This window comes from Antechinus flavipes, chromosome 3 (assembly GCF_016432865.1).
Source record: "Antechinus flavipes isolate AdamAnt ecotype Samford, QLD, Australia chromosome 3, AdamAnt_v2, whole genome shotgun sequence".
Taxonomy (NCBI): Eukaryota; Metazoa; Chordata; class Mammalia; order Dasyuromorphia; family Dasyuridae; genus Antechinus; species Antechinus flavipes.
The window spans coordinates 451,589,311-451,617,263 of NC_067400.1; the positions used below are offsets into that span (position 1 = coordinate 451,589,311).

Here is a 27,953-nt window from a genome sequence, read left to right on the forward strand (position 1 = left end):
GTTAAGCTGAATAGAGGATGTACTGTTGTTGGAAGAGCCTTGTGGCAGGCAGACTCATCAGGGCTACTGCAGTGGTCCAGGCAGGTGATGAGGGCCTACAAATGGCTGGTGACAGTATCAAAGAAAAGAAACTATGTATTGGAGAAATCTTATAAAGGTAAAATCTTGCCCTAGTGGCAAGAAACAAAATATGGGGCAGAGGAGAGGGAAGCAAGGGGCAGAGAGTAAGAGTAAGGAGATAAAATATGACACCTAGGTTGCAAACCTGAGGGAATGGGAAGATGATAGTACCTTCAGTAGTAATAAGGAAGTTTGCAAGGGGAGAGAGTTTAGAAGAAAAGATGAGTTCCATTCTGAGTTTTTTGAGGTTAAAAAGTCTATTGGACATCCAGTTTAAGATGCCAGAATGGAAGCCAGCAGAGAGATTAGGATAGGATGGTAGAATTGAAAAACATCAGCATGGAAATGATAATTAAATCCATGGGATCTGATGACATTAACAAGTGAAGTTATAATAGAGGAAGCAAAGAAGAGGATTCAGGACAGAGCCCTGGTTAGAAGGAATGATTTAGATCAGGATCCAGCTAAGGCGACTGAGGAGTAAGTAAGCAGGAGGAGAACCCAGAGACAATGCTATTACAAAAACCTAGGAGTGAAGACAGTGATCAGCAGTGTCAAATACTAGGTCAAAAAGAAGGATTGAGAAAAGGTCACTGATCTGACAAGAGATCATTGACAACTGGAGAGAGCAATTTCAGTGAGATAAAGAGGTCTGAAACAGGAGAATAAAGGATTAAGAAGTGAGTATACTGACATGTCTTCTCTGAAAAGTAGTGATTTGTACTATCCCCAGAGCAAAAAATGAGGATGGCATGGCAAAGATGAATTATAATAGTGAATTATCACATTTTAGGAGAGCTGGGCCAAAGACAGAAGCTGCAATGTTGGACTGGAGGCAGAGGATAGAATTACAGCAACATGGCAGGAAGACGGAATCTGTGTGTGTATGTATGTATATATATATATATCACACACACACATATTGCCCATTTCTAAACCATACTACCATGCTGCCCAAACTCCTCATCCTCTCGTATTCCCATACCACCCAAATCTTAAACTCTTCCTCTAGAACACCCTGGACTTTTAAATTTACTTATCTTGCTGGAAACTGGACCTCTATATAACGTTATTGTCCCATTCTAACCCACACAGCTGGTGTTTATCCCCTAATGCTTTTTGTTCTTCTTCATGTATTGTCTTTCCCGATTAAATTGCAATTTCCTTGAGGGCAGTAATCATATTGCTTTCTTGAATTTATATTCAAATGTTTAGCAAAAAATTCATAGTAATCATTTAATAAGTGCTTTATTATTCATTCATATATTTCATTTGGTCCTCATTACAAGCCTCTGGGTTTAGGTAAAGTTCATTGTGATGAGGGGAACTATTTATGCTGATCAGTCACACTTGGCCTTTTACCTTCTATCAAAAAATTTCATTGAATTTCTTCACTGACCCCATTTCATAAATGTCTAAGTCTCAGTTTAAGAATCAGCCATATCACACTGCTGACTTATACTGTGCATTTAAGCCCACAAAATCATTAGCTCTTTATTTGATGAATACTAAAGATTTTATATATTTTACCTCTTTTTGTATATTGACTTTGTAAGTGGCTAAGTTTATAATGATTTTTTAAATAATAATTTTTTTATTTTCAAAATACATACAAAGATAGTTTAACATTCACCCTTGAAAACCTTGTCTTCCAAATTTTTTTCCCTCCCTTTCCCCAACCCTCCTCCCTAGGCAGCAAGTAATCTAATACAGGTTAAACATGAGCAATTCTTCTAAACATATTTAGACATTTATCATGCTGCACAAGAAAAATCAGATCAAAAAGGGGGAAAAAAAAAGCAAAAAACAAAAAAAAGGTGAAAATACTATGTAATAATCCATAATCAGTCCCCATAACCTTCTTTCTAGATGCAAATGGAGCTCTTCATCATAAGTTTATTAGTATAATGATTTTTTTTTTTAAAAAAAGGAAAAGGTAACACCCCAGTTGTCCTTACTGAAAAATACCATGCCATCAGGGAGGTAATGCTATGAAATGCAAGTGAACTGGATCTAGGTGAGGGAGAGCTGTACAAGGACACCTGCCTCACTTTCCCCTCCAGAACCATCTGGATCCAATGGCAAGATATAGATCAAGATGACTGGAGATAGCCCTGGATGAAATGAGAGACTTTGTCCTTTTTAAGCTAAGAGTTTCAACAGGTCTCAGTTTGATTGAAGCCAAACCCACAGTGATTAAGACTAGGTAGCAGTTGAGGAAGAATCTCCTCTTTCCCCTAGTCCAAAAAAAATCTAGATAAATGAATAAATGAATGAATGAATCTGGCAGAAGAAAACCTTTAGGGTACCCAAAGCAGTTTTAAAAATTCTTATTAGTCCAAGGGCTTTAAAAATATATTCAAAGGACAAGGAGTAGTCTCTAAGATGTTTTCCTCAATCATTAAGGATAGGGAAACATTGCATAAAATATTTCTGATAAATATTTTGTGATATTTAATAAAAGATATAGCTCAAAACACCTTCAAAAGATATCAATTTTCCAGTGAAAATTTTTGCAGTGGCAACTAGGAGCCATTGGGAAAAGGAATGTGAAAATTCATTGCTTCAATGAAATTGTATATAAGACAATGGACAGTGTTTGAGAATCACTTTTCTAAACACATAGCAGATAATTCACAAATTATTTAAAGCAGAAAACAACTACTGAGCATTTTACAGAGTTTTGATAACCTTGGAAGATCATATCTGAGAAGAAATGTATACTTTTAACTTTCCAAATAACCCCTTTAAACAACAATTTCATGTATATTTTAACTTTCTTGAATGGTATTCTCCCTAATTCCTTAAACAAATAAGCATTTATTAAATGCCTACTTAGTGTCACAAATTATGAGGAACTGAAGATACAAGGAAAAAAATAAAAAACAATTCCTATCCTTGAGAATTTTATATTCTTTTGGACAGCATAGAGTTGTTGTAGTAGCAGTAGCCATAGTAGTAATAGTAGCAGTAGAAGACAGATAGAGCCACCCTAGAGGGCAGGAACCTCTGGCCACAATGGCTGAAACAATAACATTTCAGACATTTTACTTCTCAAGTGTTCTAGGGCAAAGTTTCTTAAACTGTGAGTCAAGAATCCTTATGGAGTCATGTAACAATGTAAGGATCAAAAAATTATCATTTATTATCAGTTATATACCCCTATACTATAGGTCACATTCTCTAGAGAAAAGAGGTCGGAAGTGAAAAAAATTTTAGAAGCTCTGCTCTAGCAGACCATACATAGCAGAGAAGGCAATACCCTACATTGGTATAATAAGTTTCCTGTTCTGGGAGCATCATATAGCAGTGAAATCACAAGTCCAGCCTCTAGACCATGGGAATACCATTATTACACAATAGATAGTGCAATGGAGAAGTGAACCCAACAGTAAGGAGGACTTGAATTCAAATCCAGACTCAGACACCTCCTAGCTGTGTGACCACAGCTGAGTGTCTGGCAAACAGCAAACACTAACTATTAAATGTTTATTCCCTTCCCAGACTACTATGTTCACTGTGCTAAGTATTTTCCAAATATTACCTCATTTGATTGTCACAACTACCCTAGGAGATAGAGGCCATAATTATTGTGTCCCCATTTTGTAACTGAAGAAACTGAGGCAGACAAGGTTAAGTGACTTATCCAGGAGTATGTAGCTAGAACCTGAAACTGTATGTGAACTCAGGTCTTCCTGACACCAAACCCAGAATTCTATGAGCTGTGCCACTTAGATTAATCCCATCGCAGGGACTAGTGAGGTATATATCATTGACTATATATGTATTAGATCCTTAAAATAAATAAATTCAATTTCCTGATGCCCTCCAGCTATTCCACCCAGATGGGGTCAGGGCTGCTAAGCTCATTTCTATTTAGGGAGGAGCTCTAGCATAGCTCCCAACCTGAACATTGTCCTATATTTAATAGATTTATACTCTGAGATTTGAATTCCTATTTGTCTGAGTTGCTTTTAAATGTGGCTAAGAAGTTATTGTCCCAAGCCAAGTAACCTTTCTGCATAAAGAAATCTTCTTTTAACTGTTCAATAGCCCGTTCAATGAGTGCCTCATTTCATTCTAACATCAAATCAAAACGAGTTGTCAGTCTTCAGGCATAACCCCAACATAAAGTACTCAAGCACAGAATGGATGGTTGCAATATTCTTTTCCCAATTGTTACATTTCAAGTACAGTTCCTATTAAAGAACATTAATCTAAAACCACCAACTTTCTTCTGTGATATGCACAAGATAATAATTCCTTTCAAGGAAGCCATTACAACTTTATATCTAGATTCTGTTCAATTCAGCATAATAACCATTCACATTAAGGTTTGCAGATTTTCTTTATCATCTACATTTTGCAAATTAAGAAACTCAAGTTCAAAGTGGATAAAAGTGAATTATTTGTCACAAATAACCACAGACAAAGGAGGAAGTCAAATAATTGGAGTCACTCAACATTTTTGTCATACAGTCAATACACATTTATTGTCTTCTAAGTGCCAGGTACTATGTAAACAAAGAAAATCAAAAAAGCTCATTAATTGGAGAGAAAAATGCAAATAACTATGTAAAAATATGACAGTTTGTAAATAATCTACAGAGGGAGGGCACTAGAATTCCTGTAACACAGGGACAGGGAATCTTTTTCTGCCATGGGTCATATTTATAACATCGTTTGCAGGTCATACAAAATTATCAATTTATAAACTTAAGCAATGAGCAGTTGTTTGTTGTACCTAGCTTTCAGCTCATCATCACCTGCAGATGATTTAGCAAATGATCTCCCAGGGGGAAGACATCCCCACCCCCTACTATAGAAGATGGGGTTTTACCTGACTCCTGGAGAAAGTCAAGAGGCAGAGGTGAGTAGCAGAGGGCATTCCAGAAAAGTGAGTTGAGTAGAGAAATAATAAAAATGTTTAGAGTATAAAGTCATAATGTCTTACTGAGATACAAGGAGGCCAATACCAGTAGATTTCAGAGTAAATAGCTGAATCGAAGGTATAAGAAAATTGGAAAGTTGGGGGTAAAGGGCATTTAGTTTAATGTTGGGATAAAAAGAAGCATACATTGAACAGATCATCAAACATTTAAAAGATCTACTTAGCCAAACACAGTAAGTATATGTGCAACAAGACTACTGAAGGTTTCTGAACTACCTTGGATTTTATATTTGATCACAGCAAAGATAAAGATCCATTACAGTTTACTGAGTTGTGGGGTTAACAATCAGATTTGTACTTTTGGAAGATCAATTTGACAATTAAGTGCCAGATGGACTTCAGTGGGGAAACCTGTGGCAGGGAAAACAGCTAGCAGGCTATCGCAATAGTCTACATGTATAATGATTGAGGTCTATACCAGGGTGGTAGCAATATCAGAGGAAAAGAGATATGTAGTAAGGAGGCAAAAATCCACTGACTTTGGCAATAGATTGTATATAGTGTGGAAGAGGATGAGAATGAGTGAAATTGTGAACTTGGAGAATGATAGTACCCTCAAACAGCAGAAAGATAAATGATTTGGGGAATAATGAATTTGACTTTGGACTGGTTGAGTTTAAGAAACCTCCTGGAAATCTAGTTCATGGTATCAAAAAGTTGAAGACAGGCGACTGAAGGTCAGCAGTAGTTAGAGCTGAATCACCAGCACAGATATCTTTTAATCCAAGGGAGTTGATGAGACTACCAAAGAAATAATATAGTAGGAGAAAAGAAGATGGCTCAGGTCAATTTAGATCTAAAGGAAGATTCACCAAAATCTGAGAGTGGTCAGATAAATAGGAGGAAAACCAGTAAAGGAGAGTGTCTTTAAAATGTAGAGAATAGAGTATCAAAGAGACAAAGATGACTGACAGTATCAAAAAGGATGGGGACTGAGAAGAGGTCATTAGATTTAGCAATTAACAAATCACTGCTAAGAAATTTGAAGAGAGTAGTTTAAGTTGAATTTTACTGGGAAGTCAAAACAGTGGAGATTTAAGAAAGTAGCAGAAAAACAGAGGTTCCTACAACAGACGCTAAGCTCGAAAGAAGCCCAGTCAAAAATGGTAGAAGAGAAATTGAGATGATAGTTAGCAGGATCAATTTTTTTTTTTTTTTTTTTTTTTTGAGGAAGAGCAAGACAAGATTTTTTACAGAAGAGGAGCACATGGGTATGTTTATAAACAGTAAGGAAGTAGGGAGAGAATGAATATAAATGAGAGTTGGGAGACAATCTCTTGAAAAAGGCAGGACAAAAAGGAATTATCTACATGTACAACATGTAGAAGGATTAACCTTGGCAAGGCAAAGGGCCACCTCTTTTTGGGATGAAGGAGGAAATGATGACAAGGTATTTGGGTAATCTGAGATGTAAACTATCAGTTTACAGAAGCAGGTAAGTCAAAAAAGATGGAACTTTCTCAAGTAATAACGAACAACAGAACTGAGGAAAAGTACTATTTCCTTGGTTGTAGACTAGAGAAATTTCTTTTCTGGGACCCCACCCAAAGAGCAGAAAGAGAATAACCTGACAAATTCTAAATTGTAATAATTCTAATTCTAATACTTTAATTCTGAATTCTAAGCTCTTTCCAATGCACCTCTATTGCCTCCTATAAATGGGAAAGAAGCTTTTAGAAGATAAAGGACTAGTCCTAAGCAAAATTTATTCTTCTATGTCCACCTCTCCTACCTCTTACCTTGCCCCTCTCACCAGCTTTTCTTCATAGTATTTTACACAGGGTATTCCAAAAATCCTTCATGTAGTTTTAAATCTTTAAAAGTTAAAACTATACTAAAACTTCTGGGACAATATGTATTCCCCAAACTTCATATTGTAATAATCAACTAGTCTAAGATATCTTCTTGTCCTTCTAGTTTTCCTTTGTAGCACATACCCAAAGCTTTCAAAATGCTCAATCCTTCTCCTATTTACCAATACTCTGATAGCACAGTTGGCTGGCACACAATGTGTAAATAAAAGCTTTATTGTTCATCATACATACTTCTAGTTAGGCATTAGGAAAACAAACCGATAAAAATAATTCCTACTAAGTAATTGACAACTCCCTACAACCTTTCTGGGATATTAGCTCAAAGAAATATTTAAATTTGTAAAATTTAATTCAGAGTGGCAAAGAGATTTCACTTCTATCATCACTATTCTGCCTACTTCCTTACAAAAAGATATTCCTGGGGGGAAAAAAAATCAGACCAACATGTCCAACCCTGAGCATCTAAAACCAACTGACAAAGTGAATCCTCCTATCAATTAGCCTAATTAGTCACCTGACGTTCATATTTCTTTCTTTTGCAGGGAGGGAAGGAGAGAAGAGGGCAATCAGGTTTTGTCCAGGTTCACACAATAAGTATCTGTGATTGCAGGACCTCCAGACTCCAGGGCAAGTAGAACATTTCCAATGAAAAGTACATATCAATTTATAATATTCACAAATGAGAAATTTTGGCTTCTACAAAGCATTTTTGCATCATTCAGGTATGATTTTGCCTGTAGTTCAACAGATTTGTTGTAATCTACAAATATGGCTTTATATGGCTTTAGTTAGAACATTTTTTAACTTAACATTATAGAAAAATAGTTTTCCCCATCTCCACATAGATGTGATATAGGTTCTAACTTCCTCACTTTCCTTAGTAAATTTGAGTTACTGTCCTTCTGGTTATTACAAATATTTACAAGAGCGGTACATGTTTAACATATATTGAACTGATTGCTGTCTAGGGGAAATGGATGGGGGAAGAGAAGGAGAAAGATCTGAAGTGTGGAGTTTGCAAAGTGAATGTTGAAGGCTATCTTTGCATGTGTTTTGAAAATAAATAGCTATTATTTAAATACACCCCCACAGCCCCACACTCACATATGTACACACTACATAACGGATCTGCAGTTTGACAGCATAAAGGGAAATGTCTAGTTTATTTGGGATTGTGTGTGAAATTCAGAGTAAAAATAATTTAAGTATCTCTAGTGTCCTCTAATAAGTAGAACCTGGCATTTTTTTAAGATAATGAAGCTCTCCTTACAACATATTCCACAAAACAAGTTTATGTGACTTTAATTTAAAAAGATCGTATTATAAAACAAGAGAAGCAGAACATATACCTCTCACAGTTATGGGCAGGTGATACATTTTTAATCAAATAAGAAATGGGGCAACAGATAATTATAATTACATGAAAACAAAAAGCTTCCCCACAAATGCACACATAAGAAGAAAAAATAATAAAATGGGGGCGGGGGGAATCGTTATTTAAAATTTCCCTGATTTGGAAATCAAAGATAAACAACAAATGCATATAACATGTATATATACACAAATGTATATAATAAACAGGGGTAGATACATACTTATATAGAGACATGTACATATAAGCATATATGTATACAAATATAAAAGTATATTTATACATATATACATGTGAACAGTTCTCAAAAGAAGAACTACAATTAACAGTATTAGAGAAATGTCAATCAAAACAATGCTGAGGTTTTATCCTACACCCTTTAGGATGGCAAAAGATAGAATAGTCTTACTGGAGGAGTTGTGGGAAGATAAGTACATTAGTGCATTGCTTCTGGAACTCTAAATCAGTACAGCTTTTTTGGGAAGCAATTTGGAATTATGCAAACGAAGCTATTAAAATGTCCATACCCTTTGATCTGGAGATTCCACTGCTATGTTTATACCCACAAAGAAACCACTGATGAGAAGAAAATTGCCATATATGCTAAAATATTTAGAACACTTTTTCTTTAATAGCAAAGAATTGCAAACAAAGTAGATGCTAATCAATTAGGGAATAGCTAAACAAAGCATAGTACCTAACAATAATGAACTATTTTTGTGCTGGATGAAAAGAGAAATGCATGTAAAGACCTACATGAACTAGAATAAAGCTAAAAAAAAAAAAGCCCCATTATACACAAACAATATATTACAAAAATATAAATGGAAAGAAGCACTAAAAAAAGTATCAAAAGGCAATGTTAAAAAAAAAGTATATGAACAATTACGGCTCAAAAGAACAGAAGAAAGAATACACTCTTACTTCTGCTCCGTTGGAAATATGAGACATCCATCTAAATATTTGCACATTTTTGTGATACACTGATAAGCTAAGCTGGTATGGGATGGCTGTCTGTGAAGGGGAGTGATATTGGAAGAAATTATGGTGACAAAGAAAAAAAATAAATAAAATCTTACTTAAAACAACAATAAGAAAAATAAAATAAGCTATCTTTTCCAACAAAAATATTGAAATAAGAATAACTGAAGACTTAATGGGATTATAAATATGTTCTGGACTTTAATCCTGTTTTTATAAACATCAATGTTAAAGTTGTGATGAACAAAACCTAGAAACCAAACAATAAATACTCCTGGACTCAGCCAAATAAATGATATCTCTATTTTAACTGAAGTCAAATGATTTCCCCAATATCACACTGCAAAGCAGGAGTGGAAAAACTAAAAAAATTCTTGCTTTGTTTAGTGATATTGTTTTTACTACACAATTCTGGGCTTGGTGTCAGGAAGACCTGAGTTCACATACAGCTTCAGGTTCTAGCTACACACTCCTGGATAAGTCACTTAGAGTCTAAAAGCCAGACAAGAATTAAAGGTTTTTATTCTTTCCTAATTAACTCTCCCATTTGTTACAGCTCTTTCTTCCTTTCCTCAATCCTCTTATATCACCCTTACCCCTTTTAATAGTTGCATGGCTCCCATTCAGCTGATAATGAGCTGGGGAAAAAATACATCCAACATAAACAACTCCTTCTCCCCTTCATTACATCTCAAAACACCTTACCTCCAATTCTCTCCTTCACTACAAAGTGATTAGGAGTTGGTTGGTTAGCAGGTTGGTTGTTGTCCTTCATTCTCAAAGGGGACTAAAATGACATCATTATGTTAGTCAAATTGGTATGTCCAACTAGGGTTGATTAGACCAAAATGAGCTCAGAATGCTCTGCCACAGGTTGGACACACAAATAGTCATTGGGTTGAATTCTCTAACTTGTACAACTCTTGTTTCTTCTAAGCTAATTCAATTCTTCTTTACTCCTCCAGCACACCAGCTTCTCTGATGAGAGCATGTCAGGCTGGGCAGTCCTGTGCCAGTGTCTCTACCATCTCATAAAATCAATTCTAAAGTTCTTAATACTTTGAGAATATCTTTGTATTGGACTTTGTAAGCACTTACCCTGTGTGAGTTCTCCATAAAATCTTTTTGTCAAACATACATTTGGCATTTGAACAATGTGATTGGCCCAAAAGAACTGCACTCTGCAGTAGAATTTGAATGCTTGGAAGTTTAATTTGACATTTATAACCTAGGAAAAAGACAACATATAGAGGGGAGTGGAAAGGATGAGGGGAAGGAAGGATGCTGGATTACAAAAGGTTTTGAATGCTAAACAGAGGATTCTGTATTTGATCCTAGAGGACTAAGTAGCCAACAGAGTTGGAAGGATGGTTTTGGAATAGCATTGTCTCTGGGTTCTCCTCCTGCTTACTTACTCCTTCTCAGTTGCCTTAGCTGGATCCTGATCTAAATCATTCCTCCTACCCAGGTGTCCCATAGGGCTCTGTTCTAAATCCTCTTCTTTGCTTCCTCTATTATAACTTCACTTGTTAATGTCATCAGATCCCATGGATTTAATTATCATTTCCATGCTGATGTTTTTCAATTCTACCATCCTGTCCTAATCTCTCTGCTGGCTTCCATTCTGGCATCTTAAACTGGATGTCCAATAGACTTTTTAACCTCAAAAAACCCAGAATGGAACTCATCTTTTCTTCTAAACTCTCTCTCCTTAATCCAGCCATTCTGGAGAGCGATCTGGAATTATGCCCAAAAAGTTATCAAACTGTGCATACCCTTTGATCCAGCACTGTTTCTATTGGGCTTATACCCCAAAGAGATACTAAAAAAGGGAAGGGGACCTGTATGTGCCAAAATGTTTGTAGCAGCCCTGTTTGTAGTGGCTAGAAACTGGAAATTGAATGGATGCCCATCAATTGGAGAATGGCTGGGTAAATTGTGGTATATGAATGTTATGGAATATTATTGCTCTGTAAGGAATGACCAGCAGGATGAATACAGAGAAGCTTGGAGAGACCTACATGGACTGATGCTAAGTGAGATGAGCAGAACCAGGAGATCATTATACACTTCGACAACGATATTGTATGAGGATGTATTCTGATGGAAGTGGATTTCTCTGACAAAGAGACTTAACTGAGTTTCATTGGAGAAATGATGGACAGAAACAGCTACACCCAAAGAAGGAATACTGGGAAATGAATGTGAACTATTTGCATTTTTGATTTTCTTCCGAGTTATTTTTACCTTCTGAATCCAATTCTCCCTGTGCAACAAGAGAACTGTTCGGTTCTGCAAATATGTATTGTGTCTAGGATATACTGCAACATATTTAACATATATAGGACTGCTTGCCATCCTGGGGGGGGGGGAGAGGAGGGAGGGAGGGGAAAAAACGAAACATAAGTGATCGCAAGGGATAATGTGTAAAAATTATCCTGGCATGGATTGTGTCAATACAAAGTTATTATTAAATAAAATAAAATTAAAAAAAAAAAAATAAACTCTCTCTCCTTGCAAACTTCCTTATTACTACTGAAGGTACTATCATCTTCCCATTCCCTCAGGCTTGCAACCTAGGTGTCATATTTTATCTCCTTACTCTTATTCTCTGCCCCTTCCTTCCCTCTCCTCTGCCCCATATTTTGTTTCTTGCCACTAGGGCAAGATTTCACCTTTATAAGATTTCTCCAATACATAGTTTCTTTTCTTTGATACTGTTACCAGCCATTTGTAGGCCCTCATCACCTGCCTGGACCACTGCAGTAGCCCTGATGAGTCTGCCTGCCACAAGGCTCTTCCAACAACAGCACATCCTCTATTCAGCTTAACATGTCAATCTACATCCCCATTTGATTAAAAATCTCAGTGTCTGGTATCTTATCCTGCCAAGTGATCTTCAGAATCTTCCTACAATTCAAATGGAAGCGATTCAGTTTTCTGGCATGGCACTGTTATACTGTCCAAGTTTCACAATAAGGTCAGTAAAATGGCTCTGTAGACCTTCAGTTTGATAGTAAGTCTAATACCTCTCCTCTTCCACACTGTCCTTCAGAGCCTTACAAACAATGAACTACCTCTGGCAATGTATGTTTCTATCCCATTATCAATATGTATATCCCTAGAAAATGTACTGCAAAGGTAATGAACTTATCCACAGAATTCAAAACTTCTCCATTTGCTACAACAGATGGTTCCATATATGAATGGTATGATGCTGGCTGATGGCTGCGTTTTCTTGTTCTGACTCTATTTCTACTCCTCAGGCAGAGTTCCCCTGCAATCACCTCCCCTGTCCCTCTAATATCCAATCTTATTATTCATTTGTTCTTTCCCTACAATCTACAAACATGTCTTAAGTTCCCCTTCCTTTAAAATAAATTTAAAAACTCTAAAGACAATACCTCACTTTTCCATTTCCTTTCCTCTGTCATTAGTAAACTACTAGAAATACTTGTCAATATTCACTGCCTCCACTTCCTTTCTCGATCATTTCTCAACAACCCCTTATAATCTGACTTTTCCAAGTTATCCAGGATCTCTTAAACAATATGTGCAATGGCCTTTTTCTCAGTACTCATCCTTTTTTGGCTTCTTTGTGACACTTGATACTGTTGACTACCCTTTCTTCTTCCTGGATATTTCCTATGTGGGTTTAAACTTTGTTCTCTCTTGGTTGTTTTCTTACTGCAATAACCCAAACAAGAGGTGAATTAAGAGTACATTTGTAAGAGTGGAGAGAAAGGGACCTAACACAAGAAATAATGTGGAAGGATGGATGACAATAATTGACAGCAAATTGTATATGGAGATGAATGAGACAGAGAGTGATAAAGAGATTAACAGTAACATAGAAAATGGGAGCAAGAGGTTTGAGATGCCTACAGAAAATACACTTTCAGAGATGCCACAGCAGTGTAAAGTGTTAAGATTGGAATTGTATATTTAACATGTATGGAACTACCTGCCATCTAGGGGAGGGGTAGAAGAAAGGAGAGGAAAAGTTGAAAGAGAAGTTTTTGCAAAGGTCAATGTTGAAAAATTACCCATGCATATGTTTTGTATATAAAAAGCTATTAAAAAAAAAAAAAGACTGGAGTTGAGGAGAGGCTTGATACATAGATATGAGAACTATCTGCAAAGAAGTATAACTCAACCCATAGGAGTCAGTCAGCCATAAACACTAATTAAGTGCCTACTATGTGTCAGGCACTGCTAAGATCACCAAATAAACTACTTTTTTTAGAGCCAAAAGAGAAAGGGCTTAAAGACCTTAGAGGATTTAGTGGGAACAACAAGGAATGAAGAACAAGAAAAGGAATCTGAAGTGGTTGCATAAATAGGAGAACCAGGAAAAGAATAGAAACACAAAAACCTAAGGATAAAGCATCTCAAAAAAGAACGTGATCACAATGACAAATGTGGCAGAGGAGTGAGAATAGTACCAATAAATATGGTGATTAAGAGATTATTGGTAACTTTGGAAAGAGCATTTTCAGTTGAATAATGATTAGAAGACAGATTCTAGAGTTCAGAAGAGAGAAGGGAATGAAATGGAGACATTGATTATAACTTTCTTAAGAAGTTTAGCCACAGATGAGAGGAGAAATACAGGATATGATATGATTAACAAGAGGGGATGGTCAGATTAAGAACTTTTTTAAGGAGGGGGAAACAATGATGTTTGGGGGCAACAAGGAAAGAACCAATAAATAGAAAAATATGAAAATAAGATACAGCAATGATTAGATAATGGTAGAGACAATTTGGTGGAGAAAATGAGTAGGGATAGGATGGAGGATAGGACTATATATGTCATTTAGGAAATCATTAATAAAAGGTTTGCCTTTGCAAGGAGAAGGGAAATTCATAATCAAAGACCCCAATAAAAAAAAGGAAATCAAATGCTTAACTGGACATTTCCCACTAGATGTTCATAGGTATGTCAAATATAGTTTCAAAAACTGAACTTATTATCCTCCCCCCCAAAAAAAACCATTTCTCTTCCTACCTTCTTTGTTTCTATAAAAGATACCACCATACAATCATTTACCCAGGAGTACAAACTTGAATCATCTTCATCTCCTCCTCTCTCTGGTCCTGCTACCACATATATAATTATTTGTCAAATTTCGTGATATTATTTAATTATGCCTCCTTCAAATACTATAGTCTGTCCCATGTTCAAATTTACTTTGTACAGATTTTAGCATTTACTTTCATGCCTATATACTTTTTTCCCATAGAATATAAGTTTATTGAAGGCAAATGTTGTTTAGTTCTCATTCTTGTACTCTCATTATCTAGGAGATATTAATACTTAACTGTTTGATCAGTATGAATTATGAACCATGCTTGGCCAATTCATATTGGAATTCATATATTCATATATATATAGGAAGCTATATACTCAGGGTGGGTCAAAAGTTCTCTGGGATTCACAAATACCTATAATCACACTCTGCTTTTAAATTTAGAGCAATAGACCATATGCAACTCAACAGTTCACATGAATTTGTGTAGCCATTACAACTTGCACACTACTTTAGATATTATTTTCACACCTATAATATTTTTTTCTCACACTAGAATCAAAGGTTGTAGCACCAGCATAGATATAGCAATGTCAGCTTACATTTATATAGAAACTTTACAGTTTACAAAACACTTTTCCCATAACTACTCTATAAGAGAGTCTGTACAACCAATTATTACCCTTTTTACAGCTCAGGAATCTAAGAGGCTCAGACCTGTCAAAGGTCACATAGGGAGGGATCCCGCTATACTAACTCCATGATCGGATTCTTTCCACTGCACTTTGGGCATTCTCAGCAAGTAAAATCATTACCAACATCTTCCTAGATGTTAAAACATATATTTATTTCTTCAAACAACCCCACCTCAGCCATTCCCACAAACAATCCCTTCTCTCCCTTTTTCTAAGTATTACTTTAGTTAGTGGGGGGATTTTTTTAGGCAAGCCAACTAGTTAAGACATAATTTTGATTACTACTTAAATATCTAAATATTACTAGCAGTCACTATCGATTCAGAAAGGATGTTCCTTTCACTTCTGCCCCTGTATTTAAAGAATAAATGCATGGGGAAAGGATAAAAAAGTTATGAGACTCTCTCTCTGTTTTGTACTTTGCCTTTGTCTCAGATCTATAGTTGAAATATTCCTTACAAGAAAAAGCACAATCTGCTATGGGCTACAGGAAGGACACATGGATTGGTCATGCCAATAGTTGCCTAATGCATCCATCTCCACTATTTACACACCAAGATAAAACTGCTACAAATAATGGTACCCTTCACCAACAGCCAAAGATAAATATCATCACTGAAAAATAGCATCCTGAATTTCAAGCTGCAGTTATCCACCATCTCTATTCAAGCTTCTGTAAGTTCTATAGTGTTCTCAAGTATAAATGAAGTGTGCACAGAACAAAGATCAATATAGCATTCCTTCATTTACCTTAGTTAAACAGAGGTACAAAGTAGAACTAAAAAGGGCCTCATAAAAACAAGGCCAACTCCCTTATTTTACAAATGATGAAACTGAGCCCTAGAAGGGTTATTAAATGGCTTGCCCTGGGTTAAATATGTAATAAGTGTCTGAGACGGAATTTGAACCCAGGTCTTTCTGAGTCCAAGTCCAACACTCTAATATATGATAACTAGCTGCCTTTCTCTTTCTTAGAGAAAGATCAATACTATTCAGAAAGTCTGAATGTAACCTTAAGTACAAACGTAAATATCTGTAACAACTTGTCAACAAAACTGAATTCTACATGTTAATAATATTCGAAATCCTGTATCATCATGATTTCAGTGTCACAGAAATTAAGAGTTCAAAATGCTTTCAACATAATCATCTTTTTACTTTTATTGTCCAAAAGATAGTAACAGAAATGAACTAATTTGTTAAATCACTAATTTGTTTAACAAATAAAGTTCACAGGGTAATTTTATTTATTTTTAGAGGAGAGGCAATCAAGTGACTTGCCTAAGATCACAGAGCTAGTGTCTGATCTTGGATTGAATTCAGATCCTTCTGACTCCAAAGCTGGTAGTACTCTAAGTAGCTAGTGCTTCATGGTTATCCCACAAAGATAGTTTTTAAAAAGCTAAACGAGTCATAAGTGCTTTTAAGGGGCTACAACCATACTACAATATGTGAAATGCTATTATTTGGTAAATGTATCAATAGGACAAAGATCTGTGCTTTCCTTGGTGTAGAAACTCCCTCTAAGAAACAGATAGCAACTGTCTTGGTAAGTTAACTTGGGGGGGAGGGGAGGGAGAATCAGTGATCAAATAGGAAAAGTGACTTGACCTTTATGGTCAAGCAGCAATGGTTAAAGATGGTAAACACTATTTGAATTCTACTCTCCCTGTTTATAAAGTCCAATATCCTACCCACTATATCAACTGACTTGATATTTTTAAAAGAAACACAAAATTTACAAAGTTATCAAGTCACATGAAAAAATTCTCTAAAGTGTTACTGATTAGAGAAAAACAAATTAATTCCGAGAAACCAACTCATACTTATCAGATGGCTAACATGACAGAAAAGGAAAATGACAAATATTGGAGCGAATGTGAAAGAATTGAGACACTAATGCATTAATGGTGGAACTATAAACTAGTCCAACCATACTGGACTACAATTTGGAACTAACTACGCCCAAAGGGCTATAAAAATGTGCATATCTTTCAACCCAATGATATCACTACTAGGTCTGTACCCAATGAGATCAAAGAAAAGGAAACAGGACTTAAATGTACAAAGATAAAGCAGTTCTCTTTGTCAAACCAAAAGGATGTCCATCCATCAACTGGGAAATGGATTAATACTAAATTGTGGTATATGACTGTGATGGAATACTATTGTGCCATACTAAATAAGAAACAAGATAGTTTCAGTATAATTTCAGAAAAATCTGGGAAGACTTTTATGAACTCATCCAAAGTGAAGTAACCAGAAACAGAACACTACACTGTTACAGCAATAGTTTGAGGATTGCCAATAGCGAAAGGCTTGGCTACTCTGATCAAGACAATGATCCAAGACAATTCCAAAGAACCCGTGATTAAAAAAAAAATGCTATTTATCTCTAGAGAGAACAGATCTTCCTGACTTCTGGCAAAGACCTCGATCCATAGACTTACTATCATTATATATGAAATGTTGAAAAGTTATGTATTTAATAAAAGTATCAACTTTCAGTGAACAAATTATGCAAACTAGCTTTAGATGATTTAATCCTAGAAACAAGAAAAAGATATTTTTGTTTCCTCCTGGTTCCAGAACCACAAATTTTTCTTTCTTCTCTCTACTCCACACCAAGGAAGAATTTGGAGCACTGGGCTACTCTCTAAGCTGTCCAATCCTATTTTCATTCTTTAAGGACAGAGGACAATCACCACCACCACTACTGAGAAAAACTCAATGGAATCCCAGGATTAATACTGCCCTGGCTCTCAGAGAATCTGTCAAAATATCCAGACCAGTGACATCTGGCCTAAAGAAGACACTGGGTACCTGAGTTTACTTGGGTCGCCCGATTTAAAAGTTCTGCTTCCCTTTCTACTTTTCCTCTCACCCCTTCCACATTATTCTAAAAATGCTTGGTTTGACTTGTAAGTGTAATATTAGTCATTTATTAAGTAGATAATTGTTGCTTATCATCAAACATGTCAAATAAATATTTAAGTTAAACATCATTATAACTCTAAATTTTGCTGATATATACTCAGTCTTCAGTTTGTTGGTCACACAATATGATTAATTATTGACAACGAAACTAAAGAAAATGTTAACCTCAAAGTAGCACTAATTCTTAATTTAAATTGCTAAGGAGACAAAAATATAGTACTATCCTAAAAAACAACTGCCTATATTTTAGGCAAAGAATTGGGCCTTAGCACTCCTCCAAAATAAGATATATTACAAATGATTTGATAGCTTCAAATAGAAAATATAAAGATAAATTCATTCCCAGTGTCTATAGGTGTATATATGTATATACACTTATATAATTTTTTAATTGCCCTATAATAAGAAGGAAGTCAAAACACGAACTTTTCTAAATATCTCAAATCCTGTAATGGATATTGACTTTGGGGTAGACTGAAAATTAAGGGGGAAAAAGATACAAATTTGAATTTTTTAAATGACACTACATTTACCAAATTATAAGTTTCACAAATAAAAACTAACATTATATATTATGAGAAGATTTATATTATGAAAAAACAAGCAGCTTCATACAAAAACAAAAAGACACCTTCAGAAGCAGGTAACTAGACACAACCTCCATAGAAATTGTCAAAGCTAGATTAAGCAAAAGAACATCTGGTAGTTTACTTTGAAATGCTACTTCTTGGCTGATTTTGTGGCCTGGGAAAGAAATAATTTACTGCCATACAAAGAACCCTATGTTCAGGCTCTGGCTCACTCCCCCACACAAACTAAGTATTAAATGAAAAGTACCCCTTGAACCAGGAGTCAAGACCTTAATTCCAGTCTAGGTTCCATCATCATATATCTGGTATTTTGACCCGAGGCCTCAGTTTCCTCATTTTCAAAACTAAAGAAATCGGATGTGCTTCGGCTCTTATTTCCCTTCTAGCTCTAAAATTTATAATCCAATAAAGCTCTATCTTATTTATCAGTATTCATACAAACTAACATTTGCTTACTTTCTAAAAAGAGGAATTTTTAAAATTGTCTTCTTGATACTATTTCCACAGATCAGATAATTCCTCCTCAAAAATCACAACTCAAAAAGTTCTAAGGACCCTTTGAATCACATGAAAGTGGCAATTCTGGTTTCTCCCAATGTTTTGGACATAAATTTTATTACAATTCTCAAGAGAATAATTTGAGAAAGGTATCATTTCTTCTCAGATATAACAAACTGCCTGATAATTCCCCAGTCTGAAAGTACTCATTATTTTAAATCAATTTTACAAAATAACCTCAAAACACAGAAGGGCTTTTCCCCCACCAAGAGTCAACTCATAGTAACAAGTCATTTTAAACAAGCAATCTTGATCACGTGACTTCATTACAGCAAGCATCCGTATCATCCCATCAAAATTTCCCCTACTTATAAGAAAATGAAAAAAAGAAAAGAAGGCTGTTTAAAAAAAAAAAAATTGGGGGAAGAATCTGAATACTAGAATTAAAATGATGAGAGGAGACAGCCACAATGGAGAAAGAAAAGAATAAATGCTGGAAAAAAGCAAATATTTGTTTGTTTGTTTTTTTAAAGAACATAAAATTCAGATACCCAAAGAGAAATGGAACAGCACAACAAAAATTATTAAGAGTTAAAAAAAAAAATTAGCTTAAATGTAACATGTTATTTCTGCAGACATAAAAAGCATTTCTGAAAGGAAATATAGGTTCCTATACACACACACATAATTAAATGTTCAAATAACCATATGATTTAACTCATTTTTTAATGAACTTATGTTTCTAAGATGGTTTCATTACACATGTATGGTTCCTTAGAAAAAATTAAATTTTGAAATAAAAAAACCAAACTATTACAATTTAAACTTTTAATTACTTATCTGCTTATTCTTCACAAGCAATTAAATTCTGTGCTGATATAAAAAATAAGAGTGCACATGCTAACACACTAAAAACAGCACATTTTAGGGATTGAACTTGCCCCTGAACAATTCGTACTTGTGGGAGGGTTTATTGTCTTTAATTATGTCAATCCAATATAAAATGTGTACTCCAGAGTGCCAAGACCAAAATGTATTCATTCAAACCTTAATTCTGATTTATGTTTCATCTTATTTTGATTTTCCTATTAGATAAGATTAACTGATTTAGAAAATAGACAATCCATTCAATTCTTATACCTACTTCTCCATCTGTTAAAGCAGTGCTGATTAGATTGCCATTCAAAATGTAAATGCTAAGATTTAAAATTTATAATCTGCCTCTTCTAATAAAATACAGATTTTTAAGTGTTAGCATTATTTGAGAAGAGAATATAAGATCTTAAACAACAAAAATATCCTTAAATATAAAAAGACACTACCGTATATTTCATAAACAATAGCAAAACAGACCAAGCAGCCCACTAAATATCTGGTTTAGAAGATGGACAATCCATTCAACTCTTACACCTACTTCTAGATTTATTAAGATAGCATGATGATTAGATTGTCATTCAAAATATAAATGGTAAGATTTTAAAATTATATCTGCCTCCTCTAATAAAATACAAATAGATTTTTAAGTGTTAAGCTTTAATTGAGAAGAGGATATATCCTTAAATGTAAAGACACTTAAGAGACTTCTGCATGTACTTCATGAATACTATAGCAAACCAGACCCCAACATCCCACTAGATATTTCATAATAAAAGGGTAGAAACAAATAAAATGAACTGATAAACTAAAGGCACTTTCAGAGGACTGTTTTCACTTCAAAATATGTTTTCTAATATTAACTATTGCTTAACAGTTCAGAATACTATGCTCCAGTGCTGGGGTATGTGTATTGTATGTATATGTATGTATGTATGTGTGTGTATATATATATATCCCTTTTTGATTCAAACCTGCACTGAACTTACGATATCTCATTAAGTAGTGTAGTGCAGTGCGATGCAGATTTATACCTCATGGTTCAAATTCATACGCTTAAATAACTATGCTTAAAATATTAAGTTTAATATATGTTCTGGGGAATTAAAATACAAACAAAAAGCATGCCCCACAACAAGAAACTTTTTTAAAAGTATCCACAAGGGAGACAAAACTAGCCATCAAGATATACAAGAACATGTGAATATTCTGCAGTTCCATAACAATTTTCATTCCGGTTCCAACCGCGAGAATCAGATCAAACACAACTGTCACCATGGTGCAGTAATTTAAAGCAAGTCCTAGTCCTTCTCAATTAGATTCTAGGGTTCCCTTGCCCATAGTCTCCACCGGCGGCCGGTTAGATTTACCTCAGGTGACTGACAAGTTACAGTATAAAAACGACGGACAGATTGTATCCTCTCACTCAGAGCAAAGGCTGAGACAACGTGTGCGCAAAGGGGAAACCCCGGACTCGTGGGGCGCAGGGGGCGGCTGCGGGGTGCCGGCAGCCGTGAGTCAGGGCAAACAGGCAGAGGGAACCGGGGGAGCCCCGGAGAGGGGCCAGGCGGGGAGATTGTAGCCCCCCGGCTTTCACAGCGCTGCCTTTCTCCTCCCCTTCTCAACCCACTCCACCCCTGGAAAGGGAAAAAACCCGCCAGAGGATTCAACAGGAGAACCGCGCCGCCCGCCTGCGGTCCGCGAAACAGCCCAAGCCCGAGCCCGAGCCCAGGCCGGCGGCGGCAGCGGCCACCGGGGAGCGGGGGGAGGGGAGGAGCGGGAAGGGGGAGCCCAGGAAACCTGAGGCAGCTCCTCGGCCCCCGCGGCCAAGGTCGCCCGCCTCCCCGGGCTGCCCAGAGCCCAGGTCCCGCAGCCGCCCCGCCCGGAGGAAGGCGGCAAGTTTAATTTCTCAGAAGCCGCGGATAAAGCCAGCGGCGCGCGCACGCGTGTGTGTGTTGTGTGCGCGCGCGCGCGCGTGTGTGTGTGTGTGTGTGTGTGTGCAGGGGGGGGGTGGGAGGGGGTCGCAGGAGGTCCTGGCCCCCGCCCCCTCCCCCGCCCGAGGCCGGAGACACCTCTTGGCCAAGGGGCAGCTAAGCCCTCGAGGCGAGCCGAGCCGAGCCGAGCCGAGCCGAGTCGGAGACAGGACGGCCGCGGCTTCTGCAGGGCGGGCGGGCGGTGCTTCAGCCCCCGCCAAAGACATACACGCGCACCCTTACCCACACGCTACCGACCGCGGGAAAATGGAGCGCCGGGGCGAGCAAGAAGAAACCTTTTCTTCCATTAATTAAATTGTTTCCTACCTCCGGCTGCCGGACTCGCTGCTCCTCTCACTCCGTTGCTCTCCGGGATCCGCCGCCGCCACCGCCGCCGCCGCCGCCGCCGCATCCAATCGCCTCCTCCTCCCCCCCCCTCCCCTCCCCTTCCGCAGCTCACCCGGCCGTTCCTCCTCCTCTCCGCTTCAAAATGGCGCCAAGCGTTCTCCGGCGGCTGCTCCAATCGAACTGCCGCGGAGAGCACCCAGGGGCAGGCAGAGCGCGGCGCGGGGGCGCAGCGCCCCCTGCCGACCGACACGCTGTCCTGAAACCAGCGGACAAGCTAGACTGGGTGTCGGTCAACCGACCAACCCGCCTCCCTAGCTAACCGCGTCCTCGCGCGCCGGCGTACGCGCGCGCGTGCTCAAAGCACGCACCCTCCCACACTGGCAGCTGTCAATCACCCCGCTTCTTCAGTTTCTTTTGCGTCTCTCAGGAAAAGCACTAAATAGAAGCCGACTTCTGCGTTTCATGTGCTGGAGATAACAAATTGAAATGAATTTTGTTCTAGAAAGAGAGGTTTGGCTATATTACATAGTATACTTACTTTGCACTTAGATGGGAACTTTGGCCCAATCAGAAGAAACTACCTTACAAAATCAACTGTTCTGTACTGTATATTTTGGCTTTTCTTTCTTTCTTTCTTTTGGTTATTATTTATTTTACATTTAGTCATCAACAAACACATTTTAGTATTTAAAAAAAAAAAGCTGTCCTCTTACTTCCTCTCTCCCCCTTTTGTATGTTGTCTTCCCCTTTGGACTGTGAGCTCTCTGAGGACAGGGACACTATTGATGGAATGTCCAATGAATAACACAGTGCCTGGCACATAAAAGGTGGGTAATAAATGTTAATTGGATTAAACTGAAGTTTTGCTATGTGCTTATTTATATAAATATTTGACAAGATTGTAATAAAACTGCTATTTCTCCTTCTGCATTTTTGTTTTCTCTGCTTTTCTATAGTATTTATTGCCTCTAAAAATTTCTCTGCATTTTTATAAAAGTAAATCTTACTAGTTTTTTTCAATTTCAGTAATGACCAATGCCATTTATATATATACACATACACCTCTATGAAGTGGATGCATTGTGATGACACTTTTTTTAGAAATTTTTTTTCAATAGATATAAAATAGTAAAGGCTATAGGTTTTAGGAGATGAATTCTCAACACAAAAATATGGCTTCAAGAGGCCACTAGGTGGTGCAGTGTAATCAGTGCTGGATTTCGAATTAGAAAAAGAAAATCCGCGTTTAAATATTACTTCAGATTCTTTACGTTTCTATGCCCCAGTTTCCTCATGTGTAAAATGGAGTTAAAAACATCTCACATATTTTACAGGATTGTATTTAAGTATGAATTAATTAATGTATGAGTATTCAAAAGAAATAAAGCACTTTGCATCCTTTTAAAAACTATATGAATACTATTATCATTTTTGTTATTATTTGAGAAGCACTCATGATTTCTAAATAGTGAGTGGCTGTTGCTCCCAGGTCCTCTCAGTCTTCCAGACTTTTCTTGATAAGCTTGAAATGATTTCTCACTTTTATTGTATTCTATTTCCATTAGAAACCAAGAACCACAAGAATATGTCCAGTCCTGGCCTTACCAAAAGCTATTTGTGAGAGTACTCACACATCCATCTGCATATGAATCTTCAGTTACCATTGCCAACATCCCAAAATTGATGAGATTTTTTTCCTATATAAGTGTACTTTTAAAATAATTTTATTCCCAGAATAAAGATATCACCAGCATCTATCATAATTTTAGATATAAAACTGGCATTTATATATTGCTTATAGAATTTAATAAGAAAAAGTAAATTGCAGTGTGTCTAACAAGTTAATGTTACCATATTTTACAGACTATACCATCCCTTGATAAGGTTATATTGTTGTGCAAACTAATTTGTCATAGTGGGATAAAACAATATAGCATTTCACTTTCACAAAATGGCATCACCTCAGTATGGTGAAACTAAAACTATAAATTACCATCTCATCTAGCTCCACTGGGTAATATAGTTTTTGGAAGTTCCAAATAATGATTTAAACATATTTTGATATACAGTTATTCAAATGAAGAAAAGACATCTAACTATGATGTAGGTTTTAAGGATCATGGCATATTTCCTTGATTCCTCAAGACCTTTCATAATTTTCACAATATACAATAAAATACAAAACTTTAGCAAGTCAAGCTGAAAGTAAAAAGAGATTACACCTCATAAAATTTTGTGCAAAAAAAAAAAAAAGAATTGATACCAAGAGAGAGAATTTTATTTTTCATAACTATAAAGACCCTTAAAAACAAATGATCAACAGAAAAAATGGAGACTTGAATTAAGAAACTCTGAATATGTTTTGTAAGGTTGGCAAGAATAAACAAATTTACTGGCATAAAAATGTTGTATGAGGTGCTGAAGACCTAGAATTGTTATAAAGGCAACTTCTTGAACTGTATCACTAGAATCACCAAGTAATGATCATCAAGACCAGTGAACTCTTAGATAGTATCAAATGAGTGTATAGAAATGTAAAGCTGAAGTGTCAATACAAAAATTGAAATAAATACTCTGCTGTAAGGCTTACAAAGGATTTAACATACATTATCTCAGATGATTCTCATAACAACTCATGAGGTCATTAATGAAATTATTATGATTCCCAAATAACCATTAAAGAAATTGATACAGAAAAATTAAATGATTTACCAGGGTCATATAATAAATGGCAGAGTTATCATATGTTGTACAAAATCAAAACATTCAAACTTTTCAATGGTCTATTCAGCATTTAAGTCCAAAATAATGGTCAAACAGCATGATCAATCCTGTTAAATGTATCATTTAACACAAATAAAAGGACAAATCCACCCTCTAAATAGCTTACTCAGTGGAGATTTATGTCCTGAATATCACAAATAGTATGACTTTCTGCAAATAGTGTCTACACTATCAAACTAGAAAATTTATAAGTGTGAGCAGTGTGAAAAACAGTTACATGCTTGGCATTATCTCTAACTATGAAAGACCAAATGACAGCTACAATATGGAGCTACCCATGTCTACCCTTAACCCATCTGACTCTTCAGGTTGTCTAGACTTTGTAGATAACCCTTGAAGTAGAAGAAAAGGAAAAACAGGAGTTATCCATGGCTTCCATTTATTCAGAAGATTAGACCTGCGGACCTAAGATTTCCCCTTAAAATGCCTTAGGCCAGATCCCCCCTGTGACTGAAAAATCAGAGGAACTCTTTGCTCAAGTTTAGATCTGGCTATCATCCAGCTTGCTGATCCTCCCTTTGGTCTCAAGCTTTGATTCTGCTTGCTCCCTTGGATCCTGCTGAATTTGTGTTGCCAAATGGATTGCTAAAATAGCTAGAATAACTCATTGCTTCTGGCCCTTCCTGAGATCTGTGTTTAACAAACTCTTTTTGGATTTCATCCACTCAGTACAAAACCTGCCTCCTGACCTGTTGTTTTACCAGAATTATGATTATCTTGCTGCTGACCTCCCTTCCCTACTTCTTACAGACCTCCCTAGGCTCATCCCCACTGCTCTCCTTGACCCTATCTCCTGAGGAAAGCTCAGAAGGGTGGAAAAAATTGGTATATCACCCAGAGAGTTCTGTAACACACGGTGACCCTCAAAATTCTTCAGTACTTGGAAAAAAGCATCTCTGTAGATGGTTAACTACAAAATTATCTCTTGACAGTCTGGAATTTTAACTTGTACCACTTGGAAGTTGTTTCCTGGATGATAAAATAACAGAATCTTGTACCAATAATGTTGTTACTGGTTGTTTTGTTTTTATAATCATTGTATTCATTAAGATATACTAGTATTAGCCATTTAAAAAATTAAGAATGTAGGCAGCTTAAAGTAGACTATGAATAGTACATACATACTATATAGAAATGATAAAAATAAAATAGAGGAACAAAGCTAATTTAAATTGTCCAAGATGTAGGAAGAATAAGGGAACTCATGTAAGAAAAGATGATATATACACTAGATTATAATTATGTTTTCCAGGTTACTTGGGTTGAAGGAAGTATGAAATGAAGTGGAATAAAACAATCTATCCCTATTCAGAAGAAGCCATCTTTGCAGGTTATTTGGAGTTATCCAAACACATCTTTTTTTCTATGTTACTATCCTCTTTCTTCCCCCAAAATGTATCCCTTTCCCATAAGTTCCAAAGCCCCACTATTCATGTTAGACAAATTCTCTGGGTTAAAGAAGTATCTTCAAAAAACATTATCAAGATGCAGCTTTTAACTAATCAAGCGACATTAATTTATTTGCACTCCTAAAAAACTTGTAGAGAACAGGGACCTGAGGGAATAAGAATGTCAAGAATCAGCAAGCAAAAGGAAGTAGTTGAAAATTTTTGGAGGATGATGGACAAGGAGTATTGGAACCTTCTGAATGCCCTTGAAATTCATACTAAGTAAAGAAGTAGTCTATTCTGTCTATACAAGAGACCAGACTGAATCACCAACATCATATGATTAGAGTATGACAGAAAGGTCCCTACACCCAAAAATGTTCCCCCACTGATATCTAAAATTCTTTCGTTGGTGATTTCCTACTTTGTGTTAAGTCTTGGGTTTATTGTGTGATCCTTTAAAAATATTCCTGTGGTTATCAACCCCTAATACCTTAGTAAAAAGCAATGTAGTATACTGGCAAAAGGTAATCCGTCAGTCAATCAATAAGTATTTATTAACCTCTGTTACTCTGTGTCAGGCACTTTGCTATACTCTGGGAATAGAAAAAAAAAAAGCTATATGCATGCCTATTTGTATGTGTGTACATATATATATATATATATATATATATGTACACGGAAAATTAGAAGTCAAGAATACCTGGTTTTTCATCCAGCTTTCCATCCTTACTAGCTGTGTATTCATTAGCAATTAACTTAACATTTCTTAGCCTTAGTTTTCTCATGTTTAAAATAAGAATAATAATACTTGTTGTACTTATCACCTAGGGTTGTTATGAGGCTCCAATAAGGTACTACTGCAAAGATAAATTTACAAACTTTAAGTGTGATAAAAATGTCAGTCAGTCATATTATATATGAATTTATTAGGGGAAGAGGTGAAGGGATATTAAGGAAGCTGAAAATTTACAAAACAAACTTTACTTCTAAAATTTGCTTAAGATAGGAATATCCTTTTTTAAAAAACAGTGGGTCCCATGCTAAGTGAAATGAGTAGAACCAAAAGAACATTTTACACAGCAACAACAAGATTATATGGTGATCAACTCTGATGGACTTGACTCTTTTCAACAATAAGGTGATTCAGGCCAATTCCAATAGACTTGTGATGGAGAGAGCCATCTGTATCCAAAGAGAGGACTGTGCGGACTGAATGTGAATCACAACATAGTATTTGCATCTTTTTTTGTTGCTGTTTGCTTGCTCTTTTTTTTCCTTTCTCGTTTTTTTCCTTTTTGATCTGATTTTTCTTGTGCACCATGATAAATGTGGAAATATATATAGAAGAATTGCACATGTTTACTTGCTGTCTAGGGAAAAGGATGGGGGAAGGAAGGGAGAAATTGGAATACAAGGATTTGCAAGGGTAAATGTTGAAAACTATGCATACTTTTGAAAATAAAAAGCTATTATTTAAAAAAACTGTGGATCATATTTTAAAATGTGATTAAGATAAGAATATGCCCCCCTTTTAAAAGTGAATCACAGATCAAAAACCAAAGAAGCCAAGTGGTACAGTGAATAGTGCATTGG

The 27,953-nt window shown here is 36.3% G+C and overlaps 1 protein-coding gene across 1 annotated transcript in view; it reads right to left on the reverse strand.

The window, feature by feature from the left end:
• PDS5B (PDS5 cohesin associated factor B) overlaps window positions 1–22,291 on the reverse strand; it is a 219,276-nt gene extending 196,985 nt beyond the window's left edge. Inside the window, exon 1 of the mRNA XM_051986480.1 lies at window positions 22,165–22,291. The gene's annotated coding sequence lies outside the window, so the exon portion shown is untranslated. The remainder of the gene's footprint in view (window positions 1–22,164) is intronic.
• Between the last annotated feature and the right edge of the window lie 5,662 nt (window positions 22,292–27,953).